The sequence below is a fragment of the Phyllobates terribilis genome, unplaced genomic scaffold, assembly GCF_046119375.1.
Source record: "Phyllobates terribilis strain yellow unplaced genomic scaffold, ASM4611937v1 Scaffold_9__5_contigs__length_417890890, whole genome shotgun sequence".
NCBI lineage: Eukaryota > Metazoa > Chordata > Amphibia > Anura > Dendrobatidae > Phyllobates > Phyllobates terribilis.
Genome location: NW_027362769.1, coordinates 3,714,172 through 3,728,015, shown reverse-complemented (window position 1 = coordinate 3,728,015; position 13,844 = coordinate 3,714,172). Strand labels below are relative to the sequence as shown.

General features: G+C 42.8%; 1 protein-coding gene across 2 annotated transcripts in view; it reads left to right on the top strand.

Moving 5' to 3' along the window:
• The window catches only part of SF3B1 (splicing factor 3b subunit 1), a 277,913-nt gene that overhangs the window by 124,706 nt on the left and 139,363 nt on the right, over nt 1-13,844 (top strand). The window lies entirely within an intron of this gene.

Below are 13,844 nucleotides of genomic sequence, written 5' to 3'. Positions count from 1 at the left end.
TTTTTAAAAGTTTAAAATAATAAAAAAAAAACCCACACACTTATTTGGTATCGCCGTGTTCAGAATCGCCTGTTCTATCAATAAAAAAAAAAATTTAATCCTATCGGTAAACGGCGTAAAGAGAAAATAGAATTAGACTTACCGGTAATTCGGTTTCTAATAACCACCACGACAGCACCAAAGGAGGATGTCACCCCCACCCTAATAGGGACAGGAAACACAGAGGTTAAATAGCCCCTCCCCCATCCTCCCTCCAGGGTTTTTATAAAGGACCACACAAGTATGGATGCTTCAAATTATATTTATTCAACTTAAATGATTGGCTAACCAAGCCTGGGAGGGAATTACCAGTGCTCTCGTGGTGGTTATTAGAAACCGAATTACCGGTATGTCTAATTCTATTTTCTCCAATAAACCCACGACAGCACCAAAGGAGGAGTACCAAAGACTCATGTTTAGGGAGGGACAATGGCCTGAAGCACTTTCTGCCCAAAGGCCAAGTCTTTAATGGACATTAAATTAAGTTTGTAATGCTTGGTAAAAGGTATGAATCGAGGACCATGTAGCTGCTCTACATATCTGCTCGAGGGAAGCGCTAGCCTTCTCTGCCCAGGAGACGGACGTGGCTCTAGTAGAGTGTGCTTTCAGTTTCTCTGGTGGTGAGAGATTTTGGATCTGATATGATTCCACAATTGCTTTCTTGATCCAAGTAGCGATGGTAAGCTTTGAGACCTTTTTCCCTCTGTTCTGACCAAATGGCTGAATAAAGAGGTTCTGATCTTTTCTCCAGGCCTTTGTCCTCTGGAGGTAGTGAAGAACAACCCGTCTTACATCCAAAGTATGGTATTCTTCTCTTTTATTTTTTGGGTCTTGACAGAAGGAAGGCAGAATTATCTCGTGAGACCTATGAAATTCTGAGACTACCTTTGGTAAGAAAGATGGGTCCAATTGTAGAATAATCCTATCATCCAGGATTCTCAGATAAGGGTCATTCACTGAGAAGGCTTGGATTTCTCCTACTCTTCTAGCATTGGTAATTGCTATTAGAAATGTTGTTTTCCAAGCTAATTTATCCAGCTCTATTGAGCCCAAAGGTTCAAATGGTGGTAGAGTCAGACCTTTAAGGACGATATTAAGATCCCAGGAGGGAACGTGGTTAATTATTCTGGGACGCAGACTAGTAGCTGCTCTCATGAACCTTTTTACCCTTCGGTGTTCGGCAAGGCTCTGGTCGAAGTAGATACTCAGTGCTGCTATCTGAACTTTGAGGGTGCTGGGTCTAAGACCCTTCTCCAGCCCTTCTTGTAGAAAATCCAAGATCTGGGTCATGTCAGGATGCCGAAGATCTGGTATATTTGGTTTATACCATGCTAGGAAGGTCTTCCATATCTTGCTGTATATGGAGTTTGTGATTTTGTTTCCTACTTTTTTGTAGGGTATGAATTACTCGGTCTGAGAGCCCTCTAGCCTTCAGGACTGCGAATTCAGAAGCCAGGCTGCTAGATGGAGGTTATCTGGATGGAGTATTGGACCCTGATGGAGAAGGTTTCTGATTGCTGGTAGAATGAGGGGTCCCTCTATGCTTAAATTGTTTAGTGCACAGAACCAACTTCTTTTGGGCCAAAGTGGGGCTATCAAGGTCATCTTGACCTCCTCTGTCCTTACTTTCTGTAAGGTTTTGGGTAGCAATGGAATTGGGGGAAAGGCGTAAGCCAGATGGAAACGCCGTTGGTGAGCGAATGCATCTATCCCCAGGCATGCGTCGTCTGGATCTAGGGAGAAGTATTTTTCTGCCTTGGTGTTTTGGCGTCTTGCAAAGAGTTCCACCTCCGGACGACCCCATCGTTTGGTCAGCATGTGGAAAATGTCTGAGTCTAGCTCCCATTCTCCCGGATGGATATTCCTTCTGCTCAGAAAGTCGGCTTGGGTGTTGTCTGAGCCTTTTATGTGCAACCCTGATAAGGAACGAAGATGTCCTTCTGCCCAGAAGAATATTCTTGCCGAGATACTCTTTAGATTCTCGTACCTTGTGCTCCCTTGATGAGATAGATGAGCTACGGTAGTCATGTTGTCTGAGTAGACTTTTACGTGTTTGCCCGAAATGATTGGAGCCGATATTTTGAGCACTTCCTCCACTGCCTTTAATTCGTGGAAGTTGGAGGATTTCTTGCTGGTTTCTTTTGTCCAGACCCCTTGGAAGGGGGTTTGAGCAACAACGGCTCCCCATCCTGTTTTGCTGGCATCTACCGTGACTGTTACCAGAGGGAACTGAGACCATGGAACCCATATTCTTAGGTTCCTTGGGTTGAGCCACCATGATAGGGTTGTCTTCACATAATGAGGGATCATGATCTTCCTGTCTAGTGAGTTTGGGGATCCGTCTAACTGTGCAAGAATGAGTCTGCAAAACTCTGGTGTGAGCTTGAGCCCAGGCTACAGATTGAATGCAGGCTGTCATGGAGCCGAGGGTTGACATGGCAGACCTTAGGGACACTCTGTTCAGGGTCTTCAGATTCGATATCTTCGATCTCAAAAGTATCTGTTTGTCCTTTGGTAGGAAGGAGGTTTGTCTGGCAGAATCTAGTAGAACCCCCAGGAACATTTTTTCTGTGGCAGGGACCAGGTCTGACTTTTGATGATTTATCAACCACCCTAGGGTGGTCAGGATCTGGATTGTTCTTTGCAGATCTTCCTGGAGTGATTCTACCGAGGGACTTACTAGTAAGAAGTCGTCGAGGTAGGGAATGATGTAGATTTTCTCTTTCCTGATTGAAGCCACTACTTCTGACATAATTTTGGTGAATATTCCTGGTGCTGAAGATATCCCGAACGGCAATACGTTGAATTGGAAGTGTAACGTCTGATCCTCTTGAACCGCTGCAAACCTTAGAAATTTTCGGTATGTTGGATGTATAGGGACGTGATAGTATGCGTCCTGTAAGTCTATGGTTGCCATCACATACCCCTGCCCTATTAAGGGAACTGCTGATTTGATGGACTCCATCTTGAATCTTCTGTAGACAATGTACTGGTTTAAGGGTTTCAGATTTATTATTATTCTGTATGTGCCGTTTGGTTTCTTTATCATAAACAGGCGTGAATAGTGGCCTGTGTAAATTTCTGTTTTTGGAACTGGTGAAATAGCCCCCAAGGATAGTAGGTCTTTTAGGCCGGACATCAGAGCGGTTTTTAATCTTGGAGAGGTTAGATGAGTTATCCTTACTCTTTTGGGAGGATATGAGGAGAATTCGATCTTTACCCCTTCTTGAATTACATTTAAGACCCACCGATTGGAGCAGATCTTTTGCCATTGGGGAAGGTATTTCATGATTCGTCCCCCCACTGCACTGGCGTCACCGCTTCTGTTGTCGTTGTCCTTTTGGGGAAAAAATATTTCTATCTTTACCCCCTTTGGGGTAGCTTCATCGACCGGACTTGCCCTTCCCCCTGTCCTGTACTGGGGATTCTGTTCCCGAGGGTGGCGAAAGGGGGTGGTCTTATAGTGTCTGGGTTCAGGCAAGGATTTCTTTTTGTCAGCCGCCTTTTCCAGGAGGTCATCAAGGGCCTGGCCAAACATATATTCTCCCTTGAAGGGAATAGAACAAAGTTTTATTTTAGAGGCCACATCACCGCGCCACGATTTCAGCCATAGTGCTCGCCTTGTGGAGTTTGATAGGACTGCTGCCCTGGCGGTTACCCTCACGGATTCTGCTGAAGCGTCTGCCAGGAAGTCAGTGGCTTTCTGCAGTAAAGGTAGGGAAGCTTGTATCTCCTCTCTGGATGTGCCCATAGCCAGGTGTTCTTCAAGCTGGTTGAGCCATCTTGACATGGACCGTGCAACACATGTGGAGACTACATTTGTGTTCATAAGGACTGCTGATGTTTCCCAGGATTTCTTGAGAAGGCTGTCCATCTTACGGTCCAGAGGATCTTTTAGTTGGGAGGAATCTTCGAATGGCAATACTGTTTTTTCAGCTACTCTTGCCACTTGAATGTCGACCTTAAGTATCTCGGTCCAACATTTTGCGGTTTCTTAATCTACGGGAAACCTATTTTTCATTTCCGCTGGTGTATTCAGCCGTCTTTCAGGGTTTTCCCATTCGTCCAGGATTAGATCCTGAATGTTTTTATGTATCGGGAACACCATCCTTTTCTTCGAACGGAGACCACTGAACATCTCTTCCTGGACTGATCTAGTGGGCTTCTCTTCTTCCACTTCCGTCGTTCTTCTAACTGCTGAAAGGAGGTCTTCAATAAATTCCATTGAAAAATATTTCTTATTTTCTGGACCTTCCTCTGCTGAACTAAGTTCACCTTCCTCTGTGGGGTCTTCTGGAAGGAATGTCTCGTCCTGGGAGTCCGAGTATCTTTTTTTTTTTCCAGGGAAATCTTCCTCTTTTTAGCCTTTGGAGGTGAATCAGAAGTGGATCGGGAAAAGGAGGCCAATGAAGACTGAATCTCCTGCTGGACTATCCCTTTGATTTCGTCCATAAGGGACGGCGGCTCTTCCCTCATAATCTTTTCTGTGCATTTCTGGCATAAATATTTTTTGCTGGAAGAAGACAGGTTTTTTTTTAACATATAGCACACTTCCGGCTGGATTTATTTCCTGGTGCAGGATCCTTGTCCCCCTAAAAAAGAGGGAGAAGGGTAATTAAATATTCTAACCTGCACCTAGGAAAGGTCCCCCAGTGCCAGACTTACTGGGACTGGAATCGCGCTGGGCTCCGCAGACATGGCAAAGATAGACTTCTGACATCCAATGTAGCAAACAAATGGATTAGGTCCTACCTTAGCTGTCTTCAGTCCAGGGCTGTTATATAGGCGACTGGACTCAGCGCTCCTCCCCTTCCCTGGGGAGGGGGGTGGTGTAGCTCCGCCCCCTGGGTCCAATTTGGTGAAGCAGGAACACCTGCGATCACCTGCGGGGTTATTCATTTATTTCCCTCTCTCTTTTTTTTTTTTTTGAACAGACCGGAAGTGACTTTCTGTGTTTTTGCGTTCCAGGGTGGAACGCATACCGGAAGTGACGTTCTCGGCGCTCCGTGTCACTTCCGGGATTCCACACGTGGCGCTCCGCTACGGAGACCGCCCGAGGCCGCTTAGAGGAGCGGGGCTGGAGAGCTCGAGGAGGCCTCCAGCCCGACACCCACTGGACCTTACCCACAGGTGCGGACACTGTGGGGACAGGAGTCCCGAGTCCCAGAGGAGACGGGAGCAGCATCAGGGAAGGAGGAGAAAACTGCCCGGTCCCAGCTGCCTGGCTTTAACAGGTATGTCAGGTGTCTGCCGCCGGCACAGAGCACCCCGGATGACCTCTTCATCCCAATAGGGACAGGAAAAAACACTGGAGGGAGGATGAGGGAGGAGCTATTTAACCTCTTTGTGTTTCCTGTCCCTATTAGGGTGGGGTGACATCCTCCTTTGGTGCTGTCGTGGGGTTATTGGAGAAAAAAAATCTAAACGCCAGAAATACTTTTTTTTTTTTGTCACAGCTACAGTGCAATAAAATGCAATAACAGGCGATCAAAACATCGAATCTACCCCAAAATAATATCAAGTAAAAAACGTCAGCTTGACGTGCAAAAAATAAGCCCTCACCCAGACCCAGATCCCAAAAAATGGAGACGCTATGGGTCTTGGACAATGGCGCCATTTTTTTTTTTTTTTTAAGCAAACTTTGTTTGTTTTTTTTTTCAACACTTAAATAAAAAAGAACCTATACATGTTTGGTGTCTACGAACTCTTAATAACCTGGAGAATAAGAATGGCAGGTCAGTTTTAGCATGCAGTGAACGTGGTAAAAAAATACTGTGGTATTGCACTTTGTTTGCAATTTCACCGCACTTGGAATTTTTTTCCCGTTTTCCCGTACACGATATGGTAAAACCAGTAATGCAGTTCAAAAGTACAACTCGTCCTGCAAAAAATAAGCCCCTCACATGGCCATATTAACCAAAAAATAAAAACGCTATGGCTTTGGGAACAAGGGGAGCAAAAAATGAAAACGCAAAAAACGAAAATCCCAAGGTTTAATCCCAAGGTGTTAACTGCCGTGGGTGGATTGCGATTCCATCCTCGGCAGTTGCGAGCACATGTCAGCTGGATAAATCAGCTGACATGTGCCCGGTTCCGTGCGGGCTCAACGCCGAAGCCTGCACTGTACAGGGTTGCTGACGTGGGGCATACTAGTACGCCTCACGTCATAAAGAGGCTAAGTGGCATAAAAAGTGCAGCAAAAACGCAACCATGGCTATGTTCACACGTTGCATCGTTTTTTTGAGTGGATTACATGTATGTATGTTTTGTCTACAGTGCGTTTAATAAAGTTATTTTTTTCACCAAAAATGCTTCAAAATCATTTATTTTTTTACAGCTTTTTTTCACTTCCTCATTGCTTTCGATGGGTGAAAAATCTCTGAAATAATTGACATGATGCACATTTAAAAAACACTGTAGTTGTCAAATTCAGTCAGGAGATAAGTGTGTGAACGAGACTTCTGAAGTCTCATAGCTTTTGCTGGTACTGTGGCTTTTAATTTGCATTAAAAAAGCTGCAAAAAAAAAAAAACACGCTTGTGAACATAGCCTAAATATCTAAAATTAACCTGTTGCATTGTGAATGGAAACAGAGGTACCCCACTGATTGGGTGCCTCTGTGTTCTGTTATGTTCAGTTTTAGTGAAGATAAAAGTTCAGCATGATTCTCTTTTTCTGGATGAGATGTCTAAAGTCTCATGTACATATCGTTTTATTTTTTTTCTTGCAAATTTGAAGCAGTTTCTAATTTGCAACATGTAAATTCTTTCAGATTTTAAGGAATTTTTCTTCTATTCAAATGAATGGGAAAAACTGCATGAAAAATGTACAAAAAAAACCAAACAGCAAAACATGCGTATTTTACCACATGTTTGTCCTGGAAACGCTCGTATTTGCAGAAGATTTTTCTGCTGCAAATACTGGACATGTGCAAATACCCTTATTGGGGTTCTTTTATATTTTAGTAGTTAAAAGAAAAATTCAGAACCTTGTAAAAAAAATTATTTAAATAAACTTCAGCGATCAGAGCAAATTCTGGTTACAGGCGTTTTTTTTTGCTATGCAGCATACCGGGTATTTGCAGTGTTATAAAGTGGCCTTTGCTCCTGAATCAGTTTCATACAGCCCTTAACCCCTTTAAAGGCCATGACGTATTAATACACGTCAGTGCCCTGGGTTTTAAGAGCCTGACCCGTATTAGTACATTATGGCGATCACGCGCGCGCACACAGGCTGTGCGGGCGCAATCGCCGCCCGGTGTCAGCTGATTGTCACAGCTGACACCCGGTGCTATGTGCAGGGAGCGGTCGCGCACCGCTCCCGGCACACTAACCCCCGCAATGCTGCGATCGAAGTCGAACGCAGCATTGCGGTGGCTAAGGGGAGGTGATCTGTATACTCGCCTACCCTTCCGGCCTCCAGCGCGGTCTGCCGCGGCTTCCCGGATGTTGCCATGATGACCCGATGTCGTCATGACAACATCCGGGTCACCAGACAGCAGGAAGATTTATTGGTCATGCGCAGTACATGACCTAACTATCTTCTCACTGTGCAGCGCTGACAGCCTGCATAGCACAGGGATGGTGCTCCATCCCTATGCTATGCAGGCGATCAGAATATAAAAAAAGTGAAATTCCCATAGTGGGACAAAGTAAATAAGTTAAAAAAAAAACTGTCAAAGTGAAAAAAAATGTAAAAAAAAAAATTGTAAAAATATTTTTAAAAAATGTAAAAAAAAATAATCCACCAAAAATAAAAATGTACCCATCAATAAATATTATTATGAAAAAACAAACAAAAGTACAAATATTTGGTATCGCCGCGTCTGGAACGACTTAACCTATAAAATTGTCCCACTAGTTAACCCCTTCAGTGAACACTGTAAAAAAAAAAGAAAAAAAAAGAAAAGAAAAAGAATAAAAAATGAAGCAAAAAACAATGCTTTATCATCATACCGCCAAACAAAAAATGGAATAACACGCGATCAAAAAGACTAATATAAATAAAATGGCACCGCTGAAAACGTCATCTTGTCCCGCAAAAAACAATACAGCTCCATCATCTGAAAAATCAAAAAGTTATAGCTCTCGGAATAAAGAAATGCAAAAAAATTATTTTTTCTATTAAATAGCTTGTATTGTGTAAAAGCGCCAAAACATAGAAAAACGATATCTATGTGGTACCGCTGTAAATGTACTGACCAGAAGAATAAAGCTACCTTATCAATTTTACCAAAAGCGGAGTAGAATAAAAAAAAATTAAAAAACAATTCCTGAATTGTTGTTTTTTGTTTATTCTGCCTCCCAAAAGCTGGAATAGAAAGCGATCAAAAAATGTCACATGCCTGAAAATGGCACCAATAAAAACGTCAACTCATCTCGCAAAAAACAAGCCGTCACATGACTGTCTGCCAAAATATGGAAAAATTATACCTCTCAAAATATGGCGATGCAAAAACCTAGATTTTACAAAAAAAAATGCATCTTTTAGTGTGTGACAGCTGTCAATCATAAAAACCCGATATGATTCTGGTATTGCTGTAGTCGCACCGACCCGAAGAATAAAGTCGTCTAATCACTGATACTGCACTTGGAACGGCCTAAAAAATAAACGCTAGGGTTGGGGTTAGGGTTGTGCTAATGTTGGGGTTGGGGTTAGGGTTGGGCTAGGGTAGGGTTAGGGTTGTTGTTGTTTTTTTTTTCAAAAGTATAAAAAAAAAAAAAAAAAAAAAAAAAAAAAAAAAAAAAACGATGTGGCAACTAGTGTTGAACGCAAGTGCTCGCTACTTGAGTTTGCATCGGGTGCTCGGGTATGCATTGAGTATCGTGGGTGCTCGAGTCTCCGCCCCATATGCTTCGCAACCAAAAAACCTCTCGGGGATTGCCTGCCATGTACGAGCGATCCCCCACATGTTTTTTTTGGGGTGTCTAATAACCGTGAAACATGCGGGTGGGGACTCGAGCATTTCACTTGAGCACCTGTGATACATGGTGCATACCTGAGTACCCGATGCAAACTCAAGTAGAGAGCACTTGCACTCAAGACTAATGACAACTTATTCAATATGATGACCTAATGTTATCAAATTCTATGTTGTACCCCTGGGTTCAAAATGTTGACTATACCCCTTGATAAAATCCTTGAGGGGTGTAGTTTCCAAAATGGGGTCACTTGTGTGGGGTTTCCACTATTTAGGCACATCAGGGGCTCTCCAAACGCGACATGGCGTCCACTCTCGATTCCAGACGATTTTGCGTTCAAAAAGTCACAGTGCTCCTTCCCTTCTCAACTCTGCCGTGCGCCCAAACACTGTATTTTCCCCACATATGGGGTATTGGCGTACTCAGGAGAAATTGCACAAAAGTTTTTGGGGTAGATTTTCTCCTCTTCTCCCTGCAAAAATTAAAAAAAATTGGGTCTAAAGTAACATTTTTGTGAAAAGAAGTTAAATGTTCATTTTTTTGTTCCACATTCCAAAAATTCCTGTGAAGCACCTGAAGGGTTAATAAAGTTCTTGAATGTGGTTTTGAGCACCTTGAGGGGTGCAGTTTTTAGGATGGTGTCACTTTTGGGTATTTTCTGTCATATAGACCCCTCAAAGTGACTTCAAATGTGATGTGGTTTTGTAAATTTTGTTGGAAAAATGAGAAATCGCTGGTCAACTTTTAACCCTTATAGCTCCCCAATAATAATTAAAAAAAATTTGGTTCCAAAATTGTGCTGATGTAAAATAGACATGTGGGAAATGTTATTTATTAATTATTTTGTGTAACATCTCTGATTTAAGGGCATAAAAATTCATATTTTGAAAATTACAAAATTTTCGCCAAATTTCCGTTTTTTTCACAAACACAAGTGATATCGAAGAAATTTTACCACAATCATGAAGTACAATGTGTCACGAAAAAAAAATCTCAGAATCAGAGGGATCCGTTGAAGCGTTCAAGAGTAATTACCTCATAAAGTGACAGTGGTCAGAATTGTAAAAATTGGCCTGGTCATTAACGTGCAAACCACCTTGGGTTGTAAAGGGGTTAAAGACTTTGAAAATGTTCATCATAGGTCATTCAGCCGTTAATACATTTGGAACTCCTTTTTCACCTAAAAAACTAATTTAAATGTTACAGTAACTTAACCCCTTAAAGGCCGAGCCACTTTGTAGGTTAATGACCGGGCCTCAAATTTTAAATCTGACCAGTGTCACTTTGCAGTAGTAACTTTGGAACGCTTCAACGGATCCCAGTGATTCTGAGATTTTCTCATGACATATTGTATTTCATGATGGAGGTAAAATTCTTCAATATGACTTGAGTTTATTTGTGAAAAAATAGGAAATTTGGCAAAAATTTTGAAAATTTCACAATTTTCAAACTTGGAATTTTTATGCCTTTAAATCAGAGAGATATGTCACACAAAATAGTTAACACTTCCCACATGTCTACTTTACATCAGCACAATTTTAAAACCTCATTTTTTTGTTAGGAAGTTAGAAGGGTTAAAAGTTAACCAGCGATTTCTCATTTTTCCAACAAAATTTACAAAACCATTATTTTAGGAACCACATCACATTTGAAGTGACTTTGAGGTTTTGGGGTCTCTATGACAGAAAATACCGAAAAGTGACACCATTCATAAAACTTGAAGTTTTATGAATGATGTCACTCTTTGGTATTTTCTAGTTAATAAACTAGATGGCTTGTAGAAACTTTTATATAAATAAGTTAATAAACTTCTTGAATGTGATTTTGAGCACGCCTCAAAGTGCTCAAAACCACATTCAAGAAGTTTCTATGAAACACCTGAACGGTTAATAAACTGAAGCAATACCCCATGTGGTCTCAAACTATTTTGAGGCACTGTTCAAAGCTCAGAAGGGAAGAAGCGCCATATTAGAGTTAAGAATGAATAATTAAAAAAAAAAAAAAAAAAAAAAAAAAACACTAAAATGTTTTAGCCCCGAATTTTTATAAGGGCTAATAGGATAAAATGGACCTCTGTTTGTTGTGCAATTTCTCCTGAATGCGCCGATACCCTACATGTAATAAAGAAATACTTTTCAGGTACAGTGCAAAGCTCAGACGGAAATAATATAGTGCATATTTTTCTGTCACCCATGACTGCACAATGAGAGCCGGAATCCGCCCTTCAAGGACAGGAAACCTTCAAGATAAACATTCTCATCGGCGGTGACAGCAGCAGGATTATCTTACCTGGGCTGGTCGGTTGTGGCAGGGCACAGTCTCTGCTGCGGCCGGTCCAGTGTGTCCTGGAAGCGCCGCGGAGGGCGCCGACATCTGGTCTCCTCGCGTGCGGGGGTTTGCGGCACCTACACAGCATGGTAGCCGGCAATCCCGCGTCTCGGATGTGACGTCACGGGGCGCGACTGGAAGTGACGAACCGGAAGTTGCACCCCGATGACGCCCATCGGGACCTCTGACCCCCGGATGTAATTTTCAGGGGAGGTACCGGAAGCTGCGGGAACGCCGGCCGGTGATCTCCCTGGCACAATGAGAGTACTTAAGGGTAGATCACCGGCTAGGCAGGGACACAGTGCACCGTAATAGCCTCACAGCAGCCCTCCCCACCGCATCAGCAGCAAGAGCAGCAGACCATGCTGCAGCAGCCCGAGGAGATGGAGCAGGCGCAGCAGGCTCTGCGCCAGAAGCGCACCCAGGAGCAGCGTCCACCGCAGAGCAGGACCAGTGGGCGTTCTGGGACATGCAGCACCAAGGATTCAAGAACCAGCCGGCATAGATAATGCAGGATCGATGATTCCACGGTCTCCCGAAAAGTGTCGGATACCATCCTGCCTCCCGTTCCGGTACCCTGTTTTTATCTACTGGGTGGTGAGTGAGCTACGTGAAAGTCGACGTATTAATGTATCAAGAGAAAATAGTCGGCACTCCATGTAGCTAGGGTGGTGCACGTGGAAAACTATGTCTGTAGGAAAAGCAAATCCCGGCACTCACGTGTTGATGATTAGTTTGTTTATTCCACAACTCACAAAAAGACATTTCAGCCTGTCCAAGGCTTTTTTCAATTGTGGTTAAATACATTGTCAAGATATTTATAGACAAATCCACGGAAATGACACAATTCTCATTAACATAAAAAAGAAGACCGACAAAATTATATACAACAAAACTATACAAAAATATACAAAAATTAAAAAATAATAAACTTAAATTACAAAACATCATCCACAAGTGAATTTATATACCTAGATAATCCCTAACCAAATATAAATACATAAATCTCCAAATATGAATTCCATTTAATTATTCCCACCTATAAATATACCACATTTTAATACTTTATCAAATGTTGTAATTTACACTTCTCAATATTCTTGTATTTTTATTAAATATGTTCAACGTTTTATACGTGAGTGCCGGGATTTGCTTTTCCTACAGACTTATTAATGTAGACTTTTTTTTGTTTGTTTTATCTTTCTCTCCCTCTCCTTCCTCCTTTTATATGGTCAGGATGTCCCTAAGAAATGCACGGGGAAATCCAAGTACAGAGTATGCGCCCTGTGTGAACGGGGTCTGACTAAAGGGTGGCCCAAAAAGTTATACCACTCATGTATTGAGCATACAATTTCGGAGGGAACTCCGGACTTTGCTTCAAATTTAAAAACCCTTATTAGGTCTGAGGTGGAAAGATCGTTAAAATCGTTTTCCCAGGCAAAAGAAGCGTCCCAGACCTATAGAGCAAAAACCCCACCCACCCTTTCAGACTCTGAATCCGACGAGGAAATGCTGGATGACTCCACTGACTCTTCCTTTTCGGATAGCGAGGCAGGCACAGGTCATTATTTTCCCTTAGAAAGTGTTGATAGCTTAGTTAAAGCCGTCAGGTCCACAATGGGGTTAGTTGACCAGAAGGCAAAAAAATCAGTACAAGATATTTATGTTCAGTACCTTGGATCGGAAGAAACAGAGTTTTTCCCATTAACGATAAGGTGCAGGGACTTAACAAGGAGTGGGATAGGCCAGAGAAAAAGGGTCCCCTTCCATCCCCCTTCAAAAGAAAATATCCCTTTGATGCGGAAGATACTGCATCCTGGAATAAAGCCCCGAAACTGGATGCTGCTTTTGAAGATACAGGGATACTGAAGGACCCACTGGACCGGAAGGTAGATACCTTCCTTAAGGGTACTTGGGAGTCATCGGCAGGGGCTTTAAAACCAGCCATAGCAACAACCTGTACAGCAAGATCCCTCATGGTTTGGTTAGACAAGTGAGAAGACCAGGTTAAAAACGAGTCACAGGACTCCATTCTGGCCCCCCTACCCGTATTGAAAGGAGCTGCGGCCTTCTTATCTGACGCCTCTGCGGATTCCGCCAGATTAGCAGCAAGATCTGCGACCCTGTCTAATGCCGGCCGTATAGCAGGCTGGCTGAAATGTTGCCCAGGGGATATACAGACGAAAGGAAAGCTATGTTCTCTTCCGTGTGAAGGAGATTTTCTTTTCTGTACCTCTCTTGACACAATTCTTGAGAAAGCAGATGACAACAAAAAGGGATTTCCTAAATCTTCCTTCTCTGCTTTTAAGCAGTCCTTTCGGAGGAAGAAATTCGGCCGCGGAAGAACATCCACAGAACAACCTAGATGGGAGGATCGTTCCAGAAAAGGAAAAGGGTTTTTATTCGGCGGACCCTCTCAAGATAGTCGAAAACTCCCAAAATGACACTCTATCCCAGGTGGGAGGGAGGCTCTCTCTCTTCCTTCCAGCCTGGGAAAGGATCTCTTCCAACAGGTGGATCCTCAAATTGATAAAATCAGGATTAAAACGGGAATTT